Consider the following 27,347-nt stretch of genomic DNA (forward strand, 5'->3'; position numbering starts at 1 on the left):
ACATATCTAGCTGGAACTGGTGAGTGACTTTTAATTTTTTAATGTGGCTCTGCACAGTTTTAAAATGCACTATTTGTCAGCCACAAAATTACATATCCAGCATGAATCATCACTAATTGTCAGCTCTTTGATGTCATGGTCGCTTGTAGGTCCACTGGCAGCTTTCTTTTCAATTCTGTCTCTTTGGAATAATGTTGTGTGAATGGCCTCTAACCGTGGATTGCAGGTCCACTGTGCCATTTTCTATAGCCACTATTGTGCAATTAGTCAGCTTGAGTGCACTCCTTAGTTCAAGTCAGAGTTGTTCCCCTCTTTTTACAAGGTTCCTTGTAGTAATGGTCTTCAGATTTTTTTTTTCTCTTTGAGAATACTCGTAGAGCTTGTGAGGTTAAATTTTTTTGTCATTAGTGTGAGCATTCTCTTTAGCACTTCGTTTGTGGGCCACTCAAACATAATTGCCTCTTAACAGTGTGATGTCAAGTAAAGAGGTCATTTTTAAACATGGAAAAAACTGATATAGGTCACCAGGTGTCTTAAACTATGGTAAAATGCCACATTGACAATGAGGCAGCTAATGGTCCAAAATCTCCCTTTGAGAAACATTTTCAAGGATTTCTACCAATGGCCGACTCTAAAACGTGCCATCATCATATTACCAACATTCCACACATGGTATGATATGAGCAACATTTTGTGAAACTTCCCTATTCAAAACACTCCTAGGAACACATAAAGCATTGCTATGTATGCATGAAGTTTGTTCTTTAATGAGTAATGTTCAGTTTTGGAACTGTTTTTAACGGAATTCACAGAAATATCAACTGAAACATGGCTACATGAAATGTAATTGCAAGCAACAACAGTGGGCCAAGCAGTGTCCCCTTAAGCTAACTAAAACCAAATGGTTGTGTGTATGCTTCAAATTTCAAATTCAAATTGATTAATTTATATAGCCCCAGTTCATGATGAAATTGTCTCAAGGCGCTTCCTCTCAATATGGTACCAACCCCATGCACCACATTTGGTTTGATCCATCAAAGTGTTGCAGAGATCTGGTCTCCCCTCCTATTTTATGGCTTTATCAGACTGACAGATGAACACTTTTAAAAGTCAAACAGTCATATAGGAAGAATTTTGAAGATTGGTCTAAAGAGCAACTCTGCCAATTTTAGTGACTACGGGGTGTATTTTACAGCCAGTGAAAAATGTTTAACGTTACATTTATGGAGTCCATAGAACCTGTCTTGATGGAGGGATTGACATGATGGCTGATTTTTGAAAATCAGTTAGATGATTCCAAAGTTGCATGTGTAAGCACACCTCCAAATTTGATCAACTGATGGTGTCACAGCACTGGAAGTACAGACATGAAACTTGGTGAGAAGAATGACTTCCCCCAGTTAGCATACCAAATTTCAGAATATTTTCAATATGGTTTTAGTGTTGAAATGAAATGTCACGGATGGACGGACTGAGAATGTAATATGGTCATGTATGATATGCAGCATACTAGTGGACTCTTACCAGTAATGACAAAAACAAATTAAACTTGCCCAGATAAGGCCTGTGTATCACCTGTCCATCCCCCATGCAGGGAATGACAATACCCCTGAGCCGTTTTGAGCTGACAGGTAAAAAGTAGCCTTACCAAAAAGAAGTAGAAGTTAGTCCTGTACAGGCCCTGAGGCACATTGGTGCCGGACGGTCCACCCCTAAAAATCGGTCCGCGTTTTGCAACTGCGCATGCGTCATTTCGAACCACATTAGCACATCTAAGATGGAGTCTCTTCACCCAAAGCAATCAAATGGATTAATGGGATGATTAACCAACAGATGATAAAGGTAAAACCTCTTAAACCATTCTAACATCAGTTTTAAGCAGAAACGAGGCCGTTTTAAGTAGAAACTCAACAAAACTCCGCGATGTTTGAAATGACTGACTCGCAGTGAATGCATCAGCTAGCAGCTCGTTTAGCCGCGGTATTCTGATCACTTCTGCTGCCTTTTATGATGAAATAATGCTGAATTTATGTGGAAATGATTGTTGTACAAAAGCTTCAGATATCTGTCGCTGAGACAGATGATGACTGGAGTGCAGTTTGAAGCAGAAACGAGATGTTAAGCCATGAACCGCATCATCGGGGGGACCGGTTTTTAGGGGGACAGTTCGGTCAGCGACACCGGTACTTATCCTGGATTCTGTAGTCAGGATGGGGTGCCGTTCCATTGCTGGCAGACTGAGACTATGGATGAAGAGTCTTGTCCAAGGTCCCAGATGGAAGTGTGAGCAGGAGTTAAATTCATATCTACGTATTGGTAGCCCAATTTCCTTATCCCATTTGTCCTACTTAATCTTAGGCGAGAGACCAACAACAAAAACATATATGCACCTCCCCCAGCGCCACATAACAATCTGAATTCTCCATTTTCAAAGAAGCGCAACTGTGTCAGTGGGGAGTTTGAATAATTAATTTTATTGAACACCAGTGGAATACCTCACATTTGGCAATCGTCCCTTTAGATTCCAGTTAATGAAATGGTAATAAGACAAAGGTTCAAATAATTGTTCATTACTGACAACAATATCTTCACTTTTAGGGATTTTACAAATCAAGAGTATTTTTATGTTTCTTGGTAAGGTACTCAGATAACTGCGTAGTTACCCCGTTTTGATCCGTGCCTCAAGAAGTCAAATTAGTGACAGTTTTTGGAACATCGGTTCTGGGCTCAATTCCAAATTGCTACTGTACAAACAGCGGCCTTCAGTGGGAAGAAGAATAAATGTCCCTCTGGAAACAGCCAGATGGTACCCGGACATTCGTTCAGGATCAAATAGATTGGCAAGAAAGCGAGATCAGGCGTCTTAACAGGCAGAGGAGCAGCTTGACAACAGTTGCCTCCACTGGGAGCAGCAGAGAACCTGCCTCCAGACATAACTGGCAAATACTGAGGCTTCCCTTGAAGTTCAGTTTGATGAGTAAAACAGAAAGACTAACAAGGCAGATGTTGCCTTGACACAAGAAGAGTACAGCAGTGGCCTTCAGTAGGAACGGGAGTAGAATTTGTACCAGACACACCTATAAGTACGAGACGAAAGAAAAAATGCTTACAGGAGAAGTGGGACAACAGTCACCAGCAATGGCAGCAGCAAAGAACATCGTACGAGATGCTGCCACTCAGATTAAACAAACAACTAAAGCCTCCTTCCAGAATCAATGGGATGATGCCTGGTTGTCACTTTAGGCTCAAATAGGCTTGAGACAAGAGGATCCTCATTTCAAACCCCCATCAAGCCGGAAAATCACTAAGGGCCCTTGGGCAAGGTTCTTAATCCCCAAATTGCTCCCAGTGTGTACTGAGTACCTTGTACAGCAGCACACTGACACACCTTGAGTGCATGTATGTGAATGAGAGGCATCACTGTAAAGCACTTTGAGCTTCTGATTCAGATGGAAAAGTGCTATATGAATGCCATCCATTTACCATTCATCAGATCAAGTTTGAGAGCATGCACCGAACTTAAAAATGGAACTAGGTTTAGAATGGCGACCATCCAGGCACTTCAACAGCCATAAAACACTTAAAAAAAAATCACCACTGCAAAAGATCTGTATCTGCACTTTGTGGGAGTAACCATACCTTCCATTAAAGAGTGGTCCACATTATGATGGGAATGGAGCAAAGTCATTTAGAGAGAGAGCCTCATGTCTAGAATAGATGAAACCTCCAGAGAGTGCCAGGGTTTAGAGGAGTGTGGTGCATAGTGGTTATCCAGTGCGTGGGGATGTCTGGTCCAAATCTGTGATGGCGCATGTGGATGGGCAGCTGGAACAACAAGGCTCAAGAAAACGAGACCAGGAAGATGGAAGGTACATCTAAAGAAACAGAGGAGCAGCTCTGCAACAGTTGCCTCTATTGGGAAAAGCAAAAGAATCTACTTCAGACAGTCAGAGTACCAGGATAGTTTATGATGTCACACTAACAGAGAAACCATAGAGGCTGCATGCAAATATTTAAAAGAGAAGTGGAAGAACAGTTATATCAAGTTGGAGCAGGAGAGGACCAGAATCTAGATGAAACTGGAAAAAGATGGTAACTACAGTTTAGCTGGACTTGGGGAAAAGCAAGAATGGCGAGATGGATATGACAAGGAAATGAGCAAAGCTTCAGACTGACATAGAATATGTCCTGTCAGAGGAAGATGGACATTAACCCTATAAAGCCCACCCCATGAAATAATTGTCAGAAAATTTGAATGTTTTGAAATGGGGTCTTTATCGGACCTTTTAACAAACCCACACAAAACAAAACTTTTTGCATATACGTTTTTATTTGTATCATATTTGCTACAGTGGGCATTCTAGCATAAAGCGTTTTAACCCACTAGGGTCCGAGGGCATTTTTTGGACAGTTCACTGGCCTGGCATAAATGTTTTATTATTGCTGTTAACAGCTCTCTCTGCATCCCACAATCAAGTTTTATGTCTCTTTTTATTCAGGACAACCTGTGCTTTCATAATATATATGCTTTTGTTGTGTTTTATAAGTGTAACAAAGGTTTACAATAAAAAAATAAGGAAGGAAAAAATAAAGCAGAAAATAATTTTCCACACACATTTATTCAAAACACACAGCAAACTATAATAAACAACTGTTTTGACACTTTATAAAGGTAATTTGAGGTCTTGTGTGAAAGACTGTACAACAAAAAGGTTCAAACAATAAAAACAAATGCACATTTTGAACAATATATACAAAATGGTCTATGCATTTTTTTGTCTTCATGGTAAAAGCATCAGAGTTATCCAGTAACATTCACATGCAAACTAGTGGAGCAATCCTGATAGTTACACACTCTTTGTTTGAGCATGTGAGATTGTCATCAGAGGCTCTCCATCTGCTTTCAGTGATCGCTGTGCGTAATGGCGCAGGGCGCATTTGGAGCACATCACTCCTGAAAACAATCTTTGGCTTTTCACGTGATGTGAATCTGCCCTACGATTGGATTTTGAAATACCTTGTGACGGTGAACCAATTCCAATTGGACACTCACATTGTGCACATCATCACACAGCTTCTATGAGGAGTACAAAGATGGCCGATGGCTGGCTCGAAGGTCCGCAGAGTTAACTTTTCAGCAAAAAAAAAGAGTAAGTTTCTATCTCATATCATTAAAAAGTTATTTATAAATTAGTAAAGCTTGGTCTTAAATCCAGTTTCTTAGGGAAATTGTTGTGGATCGTTTGTTGCAGGCAGCCATTTTGAATGTCTCATCTGAAGGCCCTCTGATGCATAAGATACTGACATCTGGTGGTTTGCCTGTGCACTACAAGTATCTCATTGTATACAATGGGTTTTTTGGGGGAAAAATATCACACTGATGATGTAGACATCTCAGAAAATCCTGTATCAGATATGATATAGTTGGCGTTGTAGGGTTAAAGGAGCCCTATATAGGCCCTAAGCCCCTTTGTTGACGGTGCTTACCTCTGGATTGTGTGACATAAAGCAAATGACAGTCTGACCCCCCCTTGGATGGCACACCAGTCAGTCACAAGTTTCATCCCCGGCAAAGGTCTGTACCCACTGGGACAATGCCAGTGAAGTGCCTTCTACAATGGCAGGAGATGTGATGGAAAATGGAACCAAGGTCTATATATTGTGATCCCACTGAGCTACCTGTTCTGCTGTAGCAGTAGGAGTGGACCTTAACTTGAAAAGTCCCAAAGAATATAAATGCAGCTGCAGAAAAGAGAGATGGATTCCTTCATGAAGTTAAATTTAGGTTGTGGCTGGCTGGCTGTACAGCATATGGATGCTGAGCCTGAGAACCAGCCAAACAAAAAGCATGTGTGTTGGCTGTTATGAACTCCCCGTGTGCCAGTCTCATACAGTGTACTGCAGCAGAGTGATATGATTATTTCAGCATATTTTAAAAAGTATCTTGTTTTTGGAGAACTTCACAGAATATGGAAATATAGGAGCTGAGACCCAGCAGGATGGCCTGCTGCTTTCTCTCTCTCTCTCTCTCTCTCTCTCTCTCTCTCTCTCTCTCTCTCTCTCTCGTTCTCTCTCTCTCTTTGTGTCTCTGTTCTACCTTTTGCCCAGAAAAAAAAGTATTATAATGGTTGTCTACAAAATAAAATAAAATCTGGGACAGGTCAAAACTGCATACTGCATTACATGATGAACACATAACATTCACCGAACTGTTAACAAATCCATCAGAAATGTATGCCGAGGAACGTGCACAGGTGTATGTGCGCCACGTACACTGCAGTGTACCCCCGGCATGGCACAGTTTATGCTGATATGACATGAATACTTGTGATTTTCCATGCTGAACAAAATAAAAGTACCACAAGTTATGTGCCATCTGCATTTAAATCATCAAATGCATTTAAATATTTGGGACCATCATACTTCAGAACTGGCCTGGGTCCTGGATGGCAACTATCCAGGTGGACAAATGGTCCATCCCCACTTTTTTGGATCCACCATAGTAGAACATAAGACTACAAATGCAGTTATGTCAGGGAAAGAAATTATTACCTTCAGTAAGAGGAAGTACAAATTAACATTTCCAGTGAAAATTTCACATGCTGGAAGTAAAAATGTCATCACATGTATAAAATGCAAAGAAAAGAAAAACAAACTAAAAAGAACTCCTGAATGTCAGGAAAGGACATTAGGAGGCCAGCTGTGCATCGATTGCATCACCAGTTATATACACCTTCATAATGGAGTGGCACAGAGAAGGATTTTCTTAAGATGGGGTGAAATTTCACTTGGAATTTCCCAGAATGCACACGAGACGTGAGGTTTGATTTGGTTTCTTTTTTGTTCCACTGCATCATGAAGCTACAAACAAAACAAAACTGGCGCTGTACACATGGTCTTGATGGCTTCCCTCACTCGTCTTCTTCGTTCCACACAGTTTCATACTGTTTGCAAATTCACTACACCATAATCCTGGACAAATTTCTGATGCAATTTTTCCCTGGACTGAGGAAATATATGAAGTCAGTGCACCGCATCATGGACTACATCATCAGAATTATTTTTGAACTATCTGTTTATCCAAGTTGACTGAAAACAATTGTGGATTCCTATTTTAAATTCACTCAATGCCATTGACTCTAAAACACGTCTTTTCCGATAGTAACGCCCCATGCCAAAGACGCGACATCGAGCCAATTTCTTTTCTCTTTTCTTGTGGTATGTTTGTTGTTGACATGGACATAAAACTCAATTTTCTATGGGTCTTGAAAAAACACTCAAATGCTGAAGAAATCCTGGCACTGGGATGTTCTGAACTTTGAAAATGGCTGGCACTCAATGAGTTAAGCATGTGTTTGACTGGTGACGTCAAAGCACCAGTGACGAACACCAAAATGTAAGTCCCTTTTCTGTTTATAAATTAATATAATATCAAATGACAAGGATCTATTTTAATGGTTAAATAAAACAATTAATGAATGTTTGTACAGTCTTTCAATAGAACAAATATGGTAGAAGAATATCTGTTTACTGACCCCTGCATCTGATCCTTTGCACTGCATCCACAGCTTCATTTTGGCAAATAAATAACTGCACATCTAGGGTTATACGGAGTAAAAAAAGCCAGAGAAACACTTTGCTGCTGAACATATAGTAGGAAAAAACACTGCAAACTGATTTTTATTTTGCACACACATCCATCATATTGTCTATCAATCTTCAAAATTACTTTTATTCTTTAGTGAGACTGATGTAGTCGTTTCATAAATTTGGAAAACTGCAGATTACGTAGACTTGCGTAGATGCATAATTATTGAGAAAAATAAACATGCTGTTGCATTTGAAATCAAAGGGTTTCAAAAGTTTTGCAGTGTGCACGAAGGCCCTCCTTCGCTTTGCTGTATTGGGGCATCTAACCATTCTGTTAATAAAAAGGAACACAATTTCAAGCTTTCACCTCATGAAATATTCATACCATTGAACTCATAAACATTCATTATTTGTATATTGTCCACATTGTGGTGGTGTGCAGAAAAAACCCACACCCATCAATGTCCAAATACTTATGGACCTAGCAGTACATGCAATACACTGATTATATTTGAATTAAAACATTTGGCAGTAAGATCATCAGATTCTAGCAAATGGCAATAGAAATGAACAGTTTTTGGAAATGCTACTGGGAGTTTGGTTTATAATCGCATTTCACCCACTTGACCCACCCCTTCCTCACCCATGTGAGGGAGGAACATTAATAAAAAAAATGTCTCATGACTGATGGACCTGCTGGCTATTTGGACATGTGTCTTCTCCTTCAGAGCCCCGGCAGAGATGGTTCTGGTTACAATATGACAGGCATCCACCGCCGCGTGCTAACACCAGGTAGAAACATCTCTGTGGCCTAGGCCTCAGAGATCAGCCATTAGTAGGCTGTCAATCTGGCAAGCGCTAACAGTCTTCTGAGCAGCGAGGAGGACAATTCAGCCCATGGCTTCCAACAAGGAGGTTGATGTAAGATCATTAGAGTCCACATAAATTTAACTCCTGCGAGGCTTTTCTGTCAGGTCCAGCATTGAAAATGGCACAATTATTGGAGTTATACAGATAATGCAGTCAAAAGTGCACAAAAACTATATTTATACACGAGAACGGTGTTCTGTAAGTCATGAGGTACAACGTGGGTAACAATGTCATATTGAAGAAGCAATGCCAGCTGATAATTAAAGCCTGACTGTGCTGCATTTAAACATATTGCTCTGTAATTTCCTTACAAGCAGTGATTAAAGAAGCGGGTGCACATGTATAAGCTCATTAGTATGCTTTGCACAGGGAACTAATGAGATGCGAGCGCCACAGAGACTCTTATCGCTCAGTAGTTTGAAATGATCTCAATTCTGTTGAATCCCATCGTTTGTAAAATATCTGACATCACTATATGTCACAAAGGATTTCCACACAAGAAAGTTCCCTTCCTTGCATCAAAGCCATGTTTCAGCCTGCACTGAAGTAGTTGTTTTATTAATGATGAATAAGCGACACGCAATGCCTGATTTCTTTGGCTGGAAAGGGGGGAAACCTGATAACATGACATTTTGCTTATTTGTGTGAATAGAAGAAAAGACAAAAGGAAAGACGAGATCATGCCTGATCAGGATGTTTGATTTATCTAAGACATTTTACTCTGTTGGGCTGTTTGTTTTCTCTTAAATAAATTGCTTTTTTACTATATTGGTAACACATTTTATAATAATGGTGCATGAATTAATGCAGTAACAAGTATTAACTAACAGTGAATTAAGACACAATTGTGTTCCATAATTATTTTAGTGGTAGCTGTTACATTTATGAATTGTTTTATTTTCTAATAAATGTACAAAGTAAAACTTTAATTATCATAAACACTCTTGAAATGATTACTAAACACAATTGTTAGTTAATCCTTATTACTGAATTGTCAAACATGAACACAGTTAATACACATTGCTCTTAATACACATTAGTTCACTCTTAATTCATGTTAGTTGATGCTTATTACTGCATTGCAGAGGTACTGCATGATGTTTCGCTGTGAGATTTCATGGCTTCCATGCACATCACACTTATTTTTTTGTCCACAGCATTTCTGAACCATCTGTGCCCAAGCTACCAAACTCATACCTTTAAAAAAACAAAACAAAAACTGTATGGAATATGATACCTATGACATTGTTTTAGTTGTGTTTGAGGAAACCCCAGTGCAAGTCCACACTCGTAGATATGTCCTCATATAAGAATACATAGGAAATGGATTGCATTTATATTGTGCTTTTCCATCTGAATCAGAAGCTCAAAGCACTTTACAGTGATGCCTCACATTCACCCTTTCACATAGATGCACTCACACACTGATGTCAGGGTGCTGCCGCATAAGGCGCTCACAACACACCGGGAGCAACTTGGAGATTAAGGACCTTAGTGATTTTCTGAACACACACACACAAAAAATGGCTCTTTGGATGAACTTGATTCAATTATGTGCAAGATTTCCATCTAATAAATATATGTAGCCCCAACTCAAATAAAACACATCCATGCAATATAATGTAATTTAATTGAGTTGGGGCTACATATATTTATTAGATGGAATCCAATCCAGTGAGTCAGGTTTTTTTTTTTTTTTTTTTTTTAGTGTATCACACAAACAAATGACTCATTGGGTGAAATCAATTCAATTGTGGGCAGGATTTCCATCTAATAAATATATGTAGCCCCAACTCAAATAAAACACATCCATGCAAGATAATATAATTAAATTGAGCTGGGGCTACATATATTTATTACATGGAATCCAATCCGGTGAGTCCGTTTTTGAGTGTATCACACAAACAAATGACTCATTTCCATCAAATAAATATATGTAGTCCCACCTAAATTAAATTACCTTGCATGGATGTGCTTTATTTGAGTTGGAGCTACATGTATTTATTACATGGAAATCCTGCACATAATAGAATTGAGTTCATCCAATGCATCAGTTTTTTGAGTGCAGGGTGGGGTTTGAACCGAGGATCCTCTGGTCTCAAGCTCAATGCTTAACGACTAGACCATCACCTCTCCATGTTTTACTCTTTTACAAATTTATGCTTTACATAGATGTTACTACTTTGGAGGATTATGGTGTAGCTCCCTCAGACTAAAGGGCAGCAAAATGAGCATTACAAATCTCAGAAGCATGCACAAACTACTAATATTCCTCTGTTGCATTAACTCCAACATCCTGATGAACAAATGCAACAGTTAAAATTAAAGGCAACAACCAGTATAATTTTGAAATGCAATCACTTTAGTGCTCCCTGGAGTATTTTAGGATTACTACTGCGAGGACAACTTGTCACGTGTCACCACCACATCCAGGCTAATGACTCTAATGATGCCATTTATCCAACTGAGCCTCATTGAATTCCATGCAGCGTTGGTCCAACCAGAATCTTTGCCTGTTGGTGGATGCCACAGACATGGTGGAGCATTGGAGCGCTAGTGAGATGTAAAGCAGTCTACAGCAGGTATAGTGGTGTCAAAATGGACTCAAAGCCACCCTTTTGTACACACTGTGCTAAAAGGTATAATAAAGAATTAATTACCTTCACATCTGATGTTTTGATTTGACCACATCTTCTTCAATAATCAGCTTTTAAGGAATCTTGTACGATTTCATTTTGTAACTTTACAACCAGCATCTCACCAGTATCTCTTTAGTCTTAAAATAATGGAATGTAAAATGACTTGAAAAATAAATAAATTTGGCTATAATGTGTTAATTCATTAGTCTGTCCTTCGATCAGTTATTGGGAAAACACTTAAAAACATATTAAAAGTTCCCTCTAAATTATATATATATTTAATCCAGCTGCAGTACATAATTCGTAAACAGTGTATTGGAGCATTGTTTCCTTATTTTAATAAAGGTACAATCTTTATACAATATGCTGTATAAATGGTTTGGAGCTAGCATTAGCTGATGTGAAGGCACTGACATTGCGCCTAATGTTAGCATGACCTGAGTGCCGATATTGTGCGCAAAAGGATTTATAATGTGCTTAAAACAAACAAACAAACAAACTTATACTTGTGGTGGCTGAGGACCTTTGCGAGGAGAGCACCTTAAAGCAACAATTCCTGATGCATCTGATCATGCATGTGTCTTGAAATGCCACTACTGTCACATAACGTGATATACATGGGCTAATGTTAGCAGGAAAACATCCTAGCATCATACAATGTGATGCTAAAGGGTGTCACATAAGATGTCATTACATAGTGAGATGCTAATGGGCTAATGTCAACATGAGCTGAATGTCTCCGTTGTGAGCAACAACAATTATAACGTGCTAAAAAACACAAACCTGTTGTGGCTGAGGACATGAGCGAGTGGAGCATCATGGACTTAAATTGTTGTGTCTTGAAAAGTCGCTACTGTCACATGAGAGAAACAGGCTAATGTTAGCAAGAAAACACCTTAGCGTCATTTAATTTTAATGCTAACGGGTATTGTGTAACAAGTTAACAGGCTAATGTTAGCATGAAAATCCACTGGTATCACATAACTAAATGCTAACAGGTTAATGTTAGCAACAAAACTCATTAGCATCATGTAATGTCATCGTCTCACATAACTCGGTGCTAATTGGCTAACATTAGCATGAGCTGGGTGGCTCCATTGCATGCAATGGGATTTCTAGTGTGCTTAAAAAATATACATCAAGTTACAAATCTGCTGAGAAAAATCTCACTGCACATCTTCAGGTAATTTGACATGTTGCATGAAAAAATGATTGTGGTTTTGTTTTTCACTGGACTAATTAAACAAATAAAAAACATAATAGATGCACAGATTTGGGCTTAGATGTTTAAGATACATGGTAATGTCAATAAAATGCATTTCTATAGCACTGTCATGCTCAAAGTGGTTTCCAGTGAGGCGTCTTCATTCACCTGTTCACACACTGATATCAATGCGCTTGCATGCAAGGCGCTCAACTGCACACTGGGAGCAACTTTGGGATTAGGAACCTTGCCCAAGGGCATATTGTCAGCCTGATCTCACGCCGGTTCATAATTGCATCACAAAAAGTGTTCATGATGCTGTCACGAAATTTGTCACATTTTCGTGACGGTATCACAGTCCGTGGGGGTTATCGTTGGGATTATGGTTAAATTTAAGGTGAGGGTATGGTTAGGGGAAGGGGTAGGGTTAAAAATAGTGACGAAAAACTTGACCGAGTCACAAAAATGTGACAAATTTCATGACGTTATCACAAAAATAAATACTGTGAGACTGGGCTGGATTTTCCAATCTGATTGGGATTGAAAAAAAGACCCTCTGGTAAGAATCCCATCACTTTAACCACCAGACCATCACCTCCCAAATGGAAACCAAGCCAGTACTTCATTATTAATTAAAAGTAAAGTATGTTATGCATAAATTTGTTACATTTTGCAAAGTATTCATGTGCTTTGTTTATGAAGGCCACGAGACCATCAAGTGTTATTAACTAATAACATAAGCCCAGTCCTCTGCTGCACTGATAAAAAAGAGGCGCATATTAATAAGAAATGTCTGCAAGAGCTTCAGTTCTTGTATTTCGGCTCCAAGACCATAGAATTATATTATAGAAAGGCCTTTCTATAATAAAACTCTATGACCGAGACCAAACAAAATTTGTTTTTAATTTTCTTTCCAGGTTGAAGCCTGTTTTTTTCTTCAATAAATGCACCTTTTACTCAACAAGTGAATTAACAAATTATGATTTGTGAATTCAGTGGTCATTCCAACCTCACTTTCAGCAAAAGAAAAAAAAAAAAAAACAGTATTCTCGAGTTGTTTCTTCGCCTTAGACAGGTAGGATTTGATCCATGTGTGTGTGTGCGCGCGCGCGCTTTTAAAAATTGACTTCACGTGTAAATTATTTAGACTCCAGGCTATTCCTGGAATATTTTGTCTGGGCAAACGTCACATTTTTCTGATTATTTTTTTTTCTCTGTTTTTATTAAATCGTCTCTTCCACCCATGCACCTTTCAACTTTCCTCGCCACCTTTAATTAACAAAGCCGCGCCGTGCGCATTCGCCACAGGTGCAAATATTTACCTCAGAACCTTTTCTCTTTTTTTTTTTCTTCATCCCTTTTCCACAAACCAACCCTTTTACTGCCGTGACCGTCCTCCACAGTGCACGAGGCGGGACTCTTTGTACCTCCCCCCTTTCTCGCCCTCAGCCTGTGCGCATCCCTGCATCCCTGCCTCCATCCATCCATCCCACACCTCTCCACCCGCAAACTGCTCCTCCGGAACACTTCGGAACACATCGGAATAAATCTCACCCTCCCCCCCCCTCTCTCTCTCTCTCTCTCCACCGCTCTCTTTTTCCCCCTCTTCTGGCGGACTTCATGACTTTTCTTCCTCTGTGCGCCACGAGCTGAGATCACGCCGAAACGAAGGATTTTTTTTCTTTCTCCTCTCTTTCTCTCCCTCACACACGCACGCACGCACACACACACACACCCCTCCCCTTGAGCATGAAAAGGATTGCCACATCATCCGCAATCCAACATCACCGCCTGAGCCACCAGCATGAGCACTGGATACATATGCTCCAGCAGAAGTTGTTGGCCGGAAAACTAACGCGTCTCGGAGCGCAGACAGAGCAAAAAGGGGGAGAGTCAGTTTTAGGTGAGTGCGCCTTCCTCTTCCTCACATCACACCGGGAAGCTTTATCCGAGTGTGGCACAATTATGGCGATGTTGTCTGGTCAGCACGCTGCATGCTGATGATGGAGACTCAGATAAAAAAAAAAATACTCAGCGCGCGCGAGTCGTTCCACGATCCGCTGTGACGAGGCTGTTATTTGAAACGTTTCGAAGCTCGGACGGCGTGCTGATGACTTATTACGCGGATCGCGTGAGCCAGCCGTCTTTCCGGTGGCGATACTACCAGAAGCGCAATGAGCGATGATCTCAGATCCCTGCTGCGTGCGTTTACGCACACCTGCTTGCCGCCCCCCCCCCAACACACACACACACACACACACACACACACACACACACACACACACACACACACACACACACACACACACACACACACACACACACACACACACACACACACACACATCAAACAGAGCAGATGTCACAATTGATGTCGTGGCTCCTTCCCTTTGCAATCCGATCGAACCCCCTCGATCCCCGCGCGCGCTAACGGCGAGGAGCAAAACCAGTGTGGAAAAGTGATCCACTGTTTTGGACACCCGAGTGCGCTCCGCGCGTCACGTCTGCAGCTGCACGCGCGCAGGATGTAGCTGGCTCCGGTGTTGGCAGTGTGGGGGTGGGGGGGGGGGGGGGTGCATGTGATTTTTCTGTCGTGCATGTGTGCCCGTGTCACCGGTGAGGTAAAGTTGTCGGTGTTGCACTCAAGTTGCTTCGGTTGCTGTTCCGCGCGCGGACGGCGAGGGGCGCTCCTGCTCTTCTGCACTGCAGGTTGTCGCCGTGTGGCTTCAGGTGAGATTACTCTGTGTGATACTGATATCAACCGGATGAAATTAGAGAAGCAGGAGCTTCATTTTGGACGCAAAAAGGGGTTGATCTGCATTTCCGTCACTGCTACTGTTTTTTTTTTTTCCCCTGTGGTCGTCTTTCTCTTTCTGTTGGAAACAGATCCGCATTTTGTTTTGTTGACACAGCATGTGTGTGTGTGTGGGTGTGGTGGGGGGGGGGGGGTCTTTTGAGTGCTTGATGGAGACATAAATCAATTTTTCATTGACAATGCCACAAAAATAAACAAGGAGCAAATATGTCAATATTCATATTTTACTCTGCAGGCATTCATTTATAAAGAGCAAGTGTGACAAACAACCAAATGAATAATTAAAAAGATTTTTTTAAATGGCCATTATTGTTTTGTTTGGATGTGGACTTTAGCAATAAGTGTTTTTTTTTTTCCCCACACTTTAAGTGTAATCCTGAGTTAATTCTTATATTTGTACTGACTGTGCACATGTGACCTTTGTTTGAATAAACTCAATCAACACTCCATCTGAAATGGGTTCAAGCAAAGAGCAAAGGTTTTAAGCACGTGCCCCTTTTTTGTAATTTTAACTGAATTTTTACCTTTAAAAACAAATTTTTAACGGTAAAAAGTGTCTGGTTTTATTTATTTAATCGAATTTCTACAACAGTTTTTATTGATTGGTCAGCAACTGTATTTGTGTTGTACTGGATATTTCACCCGCCCCACACCAAAAAAAGAACCAACAAAACACAAAACAAATGTGAATTATATAATGTTTACTATCCTAGTATTTTTAATAATTTACTTTGAAATTAAAGTTTGTATATAATTTGAATAGTTTAATGAAATATTTCATATTTGCTTTTATTATTTAACAAAAATAAATGGATATTTCAAAATTGATTTCTTCTTGACTCACTGAAGTGGAAACAAAGCTTATATTCATCTTAAAATTCACATGCCTAAAACTTGTACTCACTCACCCACTTTTTCCCAAAGATTTGTATTCAAACTTTTTCAAGTAATTTCTATAATAAACTAGTAAATTCTTCTTTTTCTTCATTATTATTATTATTATTTGTAATAACTTGTAAAATTAGTTTAAGGTTTGATTGCCTTGTACATTACCACACAAATCCAAATCGCTTAAGAATGAAATGATTGTAAAAATGTAATTAAATAAGCTCAAACTTTATTAAAAAAATTACAGACCAAAATTAAATTATTTATGTTTTTGACAGGAACATTTTTTAACAATGAGTGCTCACACATTATACTTAATATTTAGTTATAAATATTACATATTTGACATGTTTTCATTATTTGCAAAAGTTTTAGGCAAATTCTTTATGCTTAAAATGTTTGTCTGTTACTTTGTCCATTAAAATGTTGACAGAACATCAGTAACTGATATCACTTTGTTCTGTCGTCTCTGCCGCGTGCACCTCTGAAAATTGCACCAACAGCAGAAATTACACTTTTTGAGAGTGCCTCATTCAATCTGGTGGCCTTTTCACTGGGAAAATGTTGGCAACATGTAATCATTTTCACAGGGAACGCATTCCGCATCACTTTGCCAAAATGAAAATGCCAGCGGTGGCTTAAAGCTATGTTTGTGTCACGCCTTCGATGAACCAATGTTGATGACTCTTTCAGAGACTGAAAAGCGTTTGTTCAGCAGCACAGGTCCTGAATGTAACAACGAGGCCGCCTTTCTTAAACAGCCAATAAGCATTATTGGAAAGATGGGAACACCGCACGTATGCACGAGGAGAATGTGTTTTGTGGTGGATGGAGAGCAGCTCTGTATTGGCAGCATCCACCATCTCTCTCTCTCTATCTCATATCAGCTTGGCTTTGTTTTTGTGTGGGTGCTGGCTGCAGATGCAGTGGGAAGAAGGCATGTGGAAAAATCTGCTTTTATCTGAAACAACAACAGGGTCACGGAATGACATGTGACAGAAAGCCATCAAAATGCTGTTGCTGGAGCTCACAGTGGTTTGGAAAGCATTTGGAATGTTTAACCTCCACCTGAGGCGGTGTGAACCTTGAGCCACTGCGAAAAGTCCAGTAAAGCCACACAGCTACACCTGCAGCTGTGTGGTGTTCACTGACAATTCTCAGTCAGATAACTCAAGGTTGGTCAGTTTAATTGTGCTCTCACAGTTGTAACTTTGAGCTACTTTAAGCCTTCATTAATAATTGCAGAAGGTCAGATTATTATAATTTTTTTTCTTACAATGGCCTTCGAGGAACACTGGCACTTTATTTTGCATTTTTCATCACCACTCTTAGCTTCGTAGTGGAGCAGAGTGGAGAAGGATTTTCTTTCACCATAACATCAAATCCAGGCTTGCATCTCAGATGTACCTTCTGGGAAATTGTAGCTGAACTTTCATGTCTTTTAAGAAAATCCTCCTCTATACCACTTCATCGTGAAGCTATATAACTGGTGATACAAAATGCAAAACATGCACTGTGCACAATTTCTCCAATCACAGCCACAGAAGCCTTTAACTTTTTCTTGGTTGTGTGGGTGTCTTGGTGGCTTTCCTCACTCTGGTCCTTCTTGCACAGTCACTCAGTTTTTGAGAACTGTCTACTGCTCCATGCAGATTTACCATAAGGTGCCATATTGTTTGTATTTCTTTGTAATTGATGTAAATAAAGTCCAAGACATATTCAGTGGCAGCTTCACCATCAGAGAGCCTCATCCAAAACTACCACAATAGACTCCAAGCTGTCATTGGTGGTAAAGGGGGCAACGCACGGTATGAAGAACAGGGGGATGTAAACTTTTGATGGTCATTTGGTTAGTTCCTGTTGTCATTATGACTTAAAAAGCGTAAATACAGTTGTTTGACAATAAATGGCTTCACACAACCACTAACCATGAGTGGGGAAAAAAGTTTTTGTGTTATCATTCATATTCTCTGATAAATGGGCAAAAAAAAACAGACACACACACACACACACACACACACACACACACACACACACACACACACACACACACACACACACACACACACACACACACACACACACACACACACATATACGAGGTCTATTAGAAAAGTATCTGACCTTATTTAAAAAAAAAAAAACATATGGATTTGAATCACGTGTGCTTGCGTGAGCCAACCTTGAACCTTCATGCGCATCCGTGATTTTTTTCATGCCTGTCGGTTACATCATTCGCCTGTGAGCAGGCTTTGAGTGAGGAGTGGTCCAGCCCTGTCGGCGGATTTTCATTGTCAGGGAAATGGCTGAGAGACTGCCGCTTTGCTTGAACAAATTCTTTTTAGAAACTGTGAGGCACATCCATGTGGACACCATTTGAGAAATTCAGGTGGTTTTTGGTGAAAATTTTATGGGCTTCAAAGACATTAAGGGATGTTACTGTCCCTTTATATATATATATATATATATATATATATATATATATATATATATATATATATACGAGGTCTATTAGAAAAGTATCCGACCTTATTATTTTTTTCAAAAACCATATGGATTTGAATCACGTGTGATTACATCAGACATGCTTGAACCCTCGTGGGCATGCGAGAGTTTTTTCACGCCTGTCGGTTACGTCATTCGCCTGTGGGCAGTCTTTGAGTGAGGAGTCGTCCACCCGCTCGTCGATTTTTTTCATGGCTCAGAGACTGTTGCTTTGTTTGATAAAAATTTTTTCAAAACTGTAAGGCACAACTGAGTGGACACCATTCAATAAATTCAGCTGGTTTTCGGTAAAAATTTTAACGGCTGATGAGAGATTTTGGTCTGGTAGTGTCGCTTTAAGGACGGTCCACGGCGCCTGACAGTGATCTGCGCTTCGAGGCGGCAGCGTCTCGCCGTTTCAAGTTGAAAACTTCCACATTTCAGGCTCTGTTGACGCAGTAAGTCGTCAGAGAACAGAGAACTTTCAGAAGAAGTCGGCATGAGGAGTTTATTCGGACATTCCATTGTTAACGGTCATTTTGTAATGAAAGAACGTGCGGGCAGAGTCGCATGTCGGGCTGGACCCGTCCGCGGGGGGTCGCGGCAGGAAAAACACCTCCGTTGGAAATCTTAACGGGCAAGTTGGAACATGCCCAAGCTGTTAAACAATTTCTCAGTTACTCACTTGTTGAAAGCCATTAAAAGCCGCCTGAATTCTACAAATGGTTTTCAACACGGAGGTGTTTTTCCTGTCGCGGCGCACACAGATTTGCCGAGTCGTCACGGAAACGACTCGGCGAATTTGCGCGCACGTCTTTCATTAAAAAAATGTCCTTAAACAGTGGAATGTCCGCATAAATTCCTCATGCCTCATTCCTCATTCCTTCTGAATCTTCTCTGTTCTCTCACGATGTCCTGGGTGAATTAAGCCTTAAATTAGGATGTTTTCAGCTCGAAACAGGCCGACGACAGCACCTGGAAGCGCTGCAGGACGTCCCGCTCCGTGGGAAGTCCTTACACTGACAGAAACACCCCATAATCTCTCATCAGCCGTTAAACTTTTCACAGAAAACCAGCTTAATTTCTCGAATACTGTCCACTCGGATATTCCTCACAGGTCCAGAAAAAATTTTGTTAAAGCAACGCGCGCCGTCTCGAGCAGCGTGTGAAACAAAGGAATTCAGCCGAGAGGGCAGGACCACATCTCACTCAAGGCCTGCCCACAGGGAAATGACGTCACCGACACGCGTGAAAAAACTCATGCATGCGCACGAGGGTTCAAGCATGACTGGTGTAATCGCATGTCATTCAAATCCATATAGTTAAAAAAAAAATAAAAGGGTCGGTTTATTATCTAAGAGACCTCGTATATAGTGCAGCATGGGGGCTTAACTGTTAACACTGTTGCCTCACAGCAAGAAGGTCATTGGATTGATTCCCACATGTGGCCTTTCTGTGTGGAGTTTCTATGTTCTCCTCGTGTTTGTGTGGGTTCTCTCTGGGTGCTCCGACTTCCTCCCACATCCAAAGACATGCAGGATAGGTGAATTGGAAACTTTAAATTGTCTCCGTAGGTATGCGTGCTGGTGTTAATTGGTTGTTTGTCTATATGTGGCCTAGCGACAGACTGGCATCCTGTCCAAGGCATACCCCTCCCTCATGGCCTATGACTGCTGGGATAGGCTCCAGCCCCCAGTGTGATCTTTAATTGGAGTAAGCAGGTATAGAAAGTATATATATATATATATATATATATATATATATATATATATATATATATATATATATATACAACCCCGATTCCAATGAAGTTGGGATGTTGTGTAAAATGTAAATAAAAACAGAATACAATGATTTGCAAATCCTCTTCAACCTATATTCAATTGAATACACCAAAAAGACAAGATATTTAATGTTCAAACTGATAGACTTTATTGTTTTTGTGCAAATATTTGTTCATTATGAAATGGATGCCTGCAACACATTGCAAAAAAGTTGGGATGGGGCAACAAAAGACTGGGAAAGTTGATGAATGCTCAAAGAACTCCTAATTGGAAACAGGTGAGTGTCATGATTGGGTATAAAAGGCGCATCTCCAAAATGCTCAGCCATTCACAAGCAAAGATGGGGCAATGATCACCACTTTGTGAACAACTGCCTGAAAAAATAGTCCAACAGTTTAAGAACAATGTTTCTCAACATTCAGTTGCAAAGAATTTAGGGATTCCATCATCTACAGTCCATAATATAATCAGAAGTTTCAGAGAATCTGGAGAATTTTCTACACGTAAGTGGCAAGGCTGAAAACCAACAATGAATGCCCGTGACCTTCGATCCTTCAGGCCGCACTGCATTAAAAACTGACATTGTATAAAGGATCTTACTGCGTGGGTTCAGGAACACTTCAGAAAACCATTGTCAGTTAACACAGTTTGTCACTACATCTACAAGTGCAAGTTAAAACTCTACCATCCAAAGCGAAAGCCAAACATCAACAACATCCAGAAACGTCGCCACCTTCTCTGAGCCCGTGCTCATTTGAAATGGACAGACGCAAAGTGGAAAGTGTGCTGTGGTCTGATGAGTCCACGTTTGAAATTGTTTTTGGAAATCGTGGACGTTGTGTCCTCCGGACAAAAGAGGAAAAAGACCATCCAGATTGCTATCAGCACAAAGTTCAAATGCCAGCATCTGTGATGGTATGGGGGTTTGTTAGTGCCCATAACATGGGCAATTTACACATCTGTGATGGCACCAACAATGCTGAAAGATACATCCAGGTTTTGGAGCAACACATGCTGCCATCCAAGCAACGTCTTTTTCAGAGACGTCTCTGCTTATTTCCGCAAGACAATGCCAAGCCACATTCTGCAGGTGTTACAACAGCGTGGCTTCATAGTGAAAGAGTGCGGGTACTAGACTGGCCTGCCTGCAGTCCAGATCTGTCGCCCATTGAAAATGTGTGGCACATTATGAAGCGCAAATATGAACAGAGACCCCGGACTGCTGAACAACTGAAGATGTACATCAAGCAAGAATGGGAAAGAATTCCACCTACAAAGCTTCAACAGTTAGTGTCCTCAGTTCCCAAATGCTTATTGAGTGTTGTTAGAAGGAAAGGTGATGTAACACTGGTAAACATGCCACTGTCCCAGCTTTTTTGAAATGTGTTGCAGGCATCCATTTCAAAATGAGCCAATATTTGCACAAAAACAATAAAGTTTATCAGTTTGAACCTTAAATATCTTGTCTTTGTGGTGTATTCAATTGAATATAGATTGAAGAAGATTTGCAAATCATTGCATTCTGTTTTTATTTACATTTTACACAACGTCCCAACTTCATTGGAAATGGGGTTGTATATATATATATATATATATATATATATATATATATATATATATATATATATATAGTAGTCAAATCCTCCATCATGTCATCATCCACAATTTTTTTTAAAAACGGTTTTGAAGTTTAAATACGTGTCTCCATATGTCACCATCTTGGTGCTGTCTGACTCGGCCCAACCCCCAGTCGACCCATAAATGGATACTGAGTTGGAGCATGGGAAAGACTGGCATGATCCCAAACACGTTCCCCATCTCATAGTTATCAAAACGAGCAAAGCTAAGGCTAACAGGCTAACTTTGGTGCACATGAAGTGATTGTATATCTGTATATATACATATAGATGTATTTTTTTTGTCAACTAGGAGGTTGTTTTCATAATGGGAGGCGCATGTACAGGTATTCAAAACTATGACCGACATATTGTCAGTTCTCTTTGCTCCATCAGTGGAGCTAATGTTATCAAGCTACCTTTTAATTAGTACTAACCTGGTGCTAACATGCAAAAATTTCACTCAACAGAAGTACTAAAGCACAGAGTTCCTTCAGGTTTCAGGTTTATTTTTTCCAAGTTTCAAGACACATATAATCTCATTCGCTTACCCTCAAACATTTTATTTTATTTTATTTTATTATTATTATTATTATTTTTTGCTATACAGATATAAAAACAAACATATACATTCATCACCATTTGTCACACTGTGCATATACTGTGCCTCCTCAACCCGAAAAGGAGTGGGAAGAAGTATAACTTATAAACTCCCACCCCTAAGTACATACATCTATGCATGCATACATATTGTCTTTTTCATTTATACTTTTCTATATTTTAATGTACAGTTAGGTACTAACAATTGTATCAATGGCTTTCCATTATTTTCAATTCATTTAAAGTTTAACACATTTTTACCTTCTAAGCAATTACAAATAGTCTTACACCCTGATCATTACTATCATAATGCCATACACCTGATACTACTGTTCAATGTCTATACAATAGTCTACACTTCTTACTGTGATAACATAATTTCTTTTTGAACTTATAAATGTTTCCACACAGTTTAATGTGGTTGTCCAAATGATTCCATAACTTCACTCCACATTCTGACACACACCAACTTTTCAGAGTAGTTCTTACATAGTGTACTATAAAGTTACCACATCCCCTCAATCCACACTGTCCTTCTTTCTTACAGAAGAGTTTTTGAATATTACATGGCAATTCATTTTTATTAGCTTTATACATTAGTAATGCAGTATGAAATTTTACCAAATCAGTCATTTTTAATAATTTGGACCTGATAAACAATTAATTTGTGTGGTCTAGATATCCTACTTTGTGCAAAATTCTAATTGTACGTTTTTGTAATATAACAAGGGGATGAAGTTAACTCTTATAGTTGTTATCCCATACTTCTATACAGTAAGTTAAATATGTCAAAATCAATGTACAATATAACACACAAAGGGCATCATGTTCTAAAAATATTTAACTTTATTAATAACTGCAAGACTTTTGGAAACTTTATATATATCTAATGTGCTTTTTCCAGCTTATTTTTCGTCTATTATTACACCAAGAAATTTATATTCTGATACTTTTTCAATTTGAACACCATTTATACATATGTTTAACTCAGAATTTACTTTGTAATTTCTGAAAAACATAATTTTAGTTTTATCTAGATTTAAAGATAATTTATTTGTGTCCATCCAACTTTTTAGTTTATTCAGTTCCTCATTAATAATACGGATAAGTTCACTATAATTTTCATTTGCATAAAATATGTTTGTGTCATTCACAAATAAAATCATTCTCATCATTTTGGAGATATTAAATATGTAATTTATGTATAAATTAAATAATTTTGCTCCCAAAATTGAACCTTGGGGTACTCCGCATAAAATTTCCAAGTTATTTGATGTAAACTCACCCATTTTCACAAACTGCTTTCTCTCCGTTAAGTAACTCTGTATCCATTGCAATGCAACTCCCTTAATACCATACATTTCTGATTTTTTAATCAAAATTGAATGATTAAGAGTATCAAAAGCTTTCTTTAAATCTATAAAAATGCCAACTGCATATTTCTTTCTCTCCATAGCATTGGGTATTTCCTCTATCGCTTCAGTTACTGCCATTGAAGTGGAGCGCTTACTCCTAAAACCATATTGCCATTCATTAAGAATTTCATACTTTCCAATAAATGACTCTAATCTATTGTCATATAGCTTTTCCAAAATTGAAGAGATTTGTGGGAGTAGAGAGACTGGTCTATAGTTTGTAAAAATGTGTTTATCTCCACTTTTAAATAGAGGAACAACTTTAGCCATTTTCATCTTGCTTGGAAATTTTCCCGTTATAAAAGATAAATTACAAATATAAACAAGTGGTTTAACAATACTTTCTATTACTTTTTAAACTAGTATCATGTTAATATCTTGAAAATCAGTTGAAGATTTACTTTTAAATTTCCTAACAATAGTAATAATTTCAAGTTCATCTACAGGAGAGAGAAAAAATGAATTTCTATTTCTCTCAGTAAGTATTGGAGCATCAGGACCTTTACCAGAAATTTTATTGGCCAGATCCGGGCCAATATTAAAAAAAAAAAAAAAAAAAATCATTAAAATGATTTACAGTTTCACTCATATCACAGTTATCTTTATCCTTCTCAATAAAATAATCTGGATATATTGTTGTTTTTCTCCTTCCATGCTGCATAAGATCTTTTAATATTCCCCAAACCTTTTTGGTATTACATTTATTCATTTCCAGCTGTTTTCTATAATATAATTTTTTACTAGTTCTTAATAGCTCTGTTAGTTTATTCTTATATAGTTTATATTTGCTTTCAGCTTCCTTAGTTTTCAATATAATAAATATTTTATAAAGATTATTTTTCTTTCTACATGCATTCTGTAGACTTTTTGGTCATCCAAGGACATTCCACAAATTCTTTTTTACAACTATACTTCTTAATTGGACAGTGTGTGTCATATAATTCCATAAATATCTCCATAAATTTACTATAGGCCCTGTCCATATTTTTCTCACAATAAATTAAGTTCCAATCCTGGGAATTTAAGTCATTGTTCAGGGATTTAATTGCTTCCTCTGAGCAAACCCGTTTATAGATATGTTTTTCTCCTCTACAATCTGTTTTTTTTTTTTTGTTATATATAATAAACACTGGTAGATGGTCAGATATATCACAGACCATTAGACCGCCTGTAGTGTCATTCATAGTGCTGTTTGTGAAGATGTTATCAATTAAAGTGGCACTGTGATTTGTTACCCTGCTAGGTCTAGTTATAGTTGGATAGAGGCTCATACCAAACATCATATTAAGGAAATCATTAGTCCATTTGTGCTTTGTGTGATTTAGTATATCTATATTAAAATCTCCACATATAAACATAGTTTTCTTTTCTTTCCTTGAAAATATTTTTCCTACACAGTCATTAAATAATTCTACGTCAGCTCCTGGAGACCGATACAAACAGCTCACAATTACATTTCTCTCCTTATCATTATGGACTTCAGTTGTAACAACTTCTAAAACATTATCTATAGCCAAAGTCATATCCTCTACTAATTTAAACCTAATGCTATTATGGATATATAGTGCCACTCCTCCACCTATTTTATTTTTCCTATTAACATACTTGAGTTCATATTCTTCTATTTCAAAGTTAATACCTTTGTCCTCATTAAACCAAGTTTCTGACAAAGCAATTATACTAAATGGTGTGCAAACTGCTGTATATGTTATTTGATAACATTTAAATTAGCATACATACTTCTACAGTTGAAGTGGATAATTGACAATTTTTCCTTCATTGTCATAGCATGTAGAAAATCATCAACAGTATAATATTTACAATCAACATTAAATGTAGAGTAAAAAGTATTATCAGGGTCTTGTTCATTTTCTAAGTCTTGAAAATTATATTCATTATATGAAAATAGATCCAGCTGCTCCAAATACATTGTCCTTTGGTATAATTCTGAATCCGTACTCATCATTTTTTTTTTCCAAGATAAACTGAATTCTATATTATTGGTAATAATCAATCAAAAAAATTACCATCTCTAGATTCATCTTTGTCTTTTTGTTCATCAAAAGCTCAAAATTCACCAGTGACTAGATCTCTAGGAGGCGTCCCCTCATAAATATTTAAATCACTGAGGTTCTTAACCACCAACACCTTAGCCTTCTCCGGTGATCCATTGAGCTTAATAAAGACTTTGCAGTTGTTTACCCAAGTGCTTTGGATCTTTTTTAGTTTCCTCATGTGTCTGGCTTTTCGGGCAATTTTGGCATTTTTCCGGGTCAGGTGATCGTTCATATAGACATTAGTAGCTTTCAGTTTTCTTCCTTGTTTAATTAAGGCAATCTTTTGCTTGAGATTTGCAAAACGTAATATCAGGGCTGGCACGTCCTCTCGTCGTCTTCTCTGTAATGTGTGACAGGCTTCCAAATCACTTACATCCAGTGAAATATCGTGCACAATGAGAAAGGCTGCTACCTGTTGCTCAATAGAGCTCGACTCTTCCTCACTGGACTCATTCCTTGATGTTCTGTACGTACATGTAGCCACACAGCAGGCCATATTATTCCAGATATTTGTAAGAAAATGTTCAGAAAGGACAAATACAGTTGAGTCTACAACAGCTACAGCTTCTGCTAGGGAGCATCTGCCAGGACCTGCTAACACTCACTGTCACTCAAAGTGGCCACGCCACTATTTATTCATATCTGTATGGCTTAAAATAGCTTGGCGTCACTCCCCATCGGAGAGGTGTTACAAATTGAGAAGCTAGCTATAGAGATCAGAATTGTTTCTTTGGCACCTGGCCATAAACATGTTTATTTTTGCTGTATATTTGATCAATTTCAGAATTGGGTCTATGGGTAGTGGCTCAGTTTTGGAGGCAGCCTCAAGTGGCCATTCTAGGAATGGCAAGATTGGACACTTCTGTGTGGGCTTTATCATCTTGGGGGTTTGGGATTAGAGGGGAAAAAAACCTGACATTGATACACTTTGGTTCATGAGAATTTGGATGTTGACATAACTTTTTTTTTTAATCTGTTGCACATTGCAAATAATAAATACATGCTTGAAATACAGTTTTAATTTGATGGAATTATTTTTATCCAAATTGGCTCCCTTATTTTGAAGGGGCAGTTGGATTCTCAGCCATTTCACGTCCACGTGCATGTTAGTCCATGATGTCATTTACAAGTAAATAGATAAAGGTTGAGAGCTGATGGCAAGGGTTGTGTTTGAAAGTAGTTGAGATGAAGAAGAAAGACGTGTCACTGCTATTTGAAGCAGTGGAAAAAACGAAATAAACCTATCACAGAGATGGCAAACGCATCAGGAATGTTCAAATGAACTATTTCATATGTTCTTGGAAGGGAAGTTTGAGAATAAAAAAAAAAGCATAAATATAAGTACGATGAGTGACAGACCTGTTACCCTGGTGAAGAACAAACCA

The 27,347-nt window shown here is 38.7% G+C and overlaps 1 protein-coding gene across 1 annotated transcript in view; it reads left to right on the top strand.

Moving 5' to 3' along the window:
- The first annotated feature begins 14,033 nt into the window (after positions 1–14,033).
- brinp1 (bone morphogenetic protein/retinoic acid inducible neural-specific 1) overlaps positions 14,034–27,347 on the top strand; it is a 424,567-nt gene continuing 411,253 nt past the window's right edge. The window contains exon 1 of the mRNA XM_034193082.1: positions 14,034–14,206. The gene's annotated coding sequence lies outside the window, so the exon portion shown is untranslated. The remainder of the gene's footprint in view (positions 14,207–27,347) is intronic.

Source organism: Thalassophryne amazonica, chromosome 17 (genome assembly GCF_902500255.1).
Source record: "Thalassophryne amazonica chromosome 17, fThaAma1.1, whole genome shotgun sequence".
In the NCBI taxonomy this organism is placed as follows: Eukaryota; Metazoa; Chordata; class Actinopteri; order Batrachoidiformes; family Batrachoididae; genus Thalassophryne; species Thalassophryne amazonica.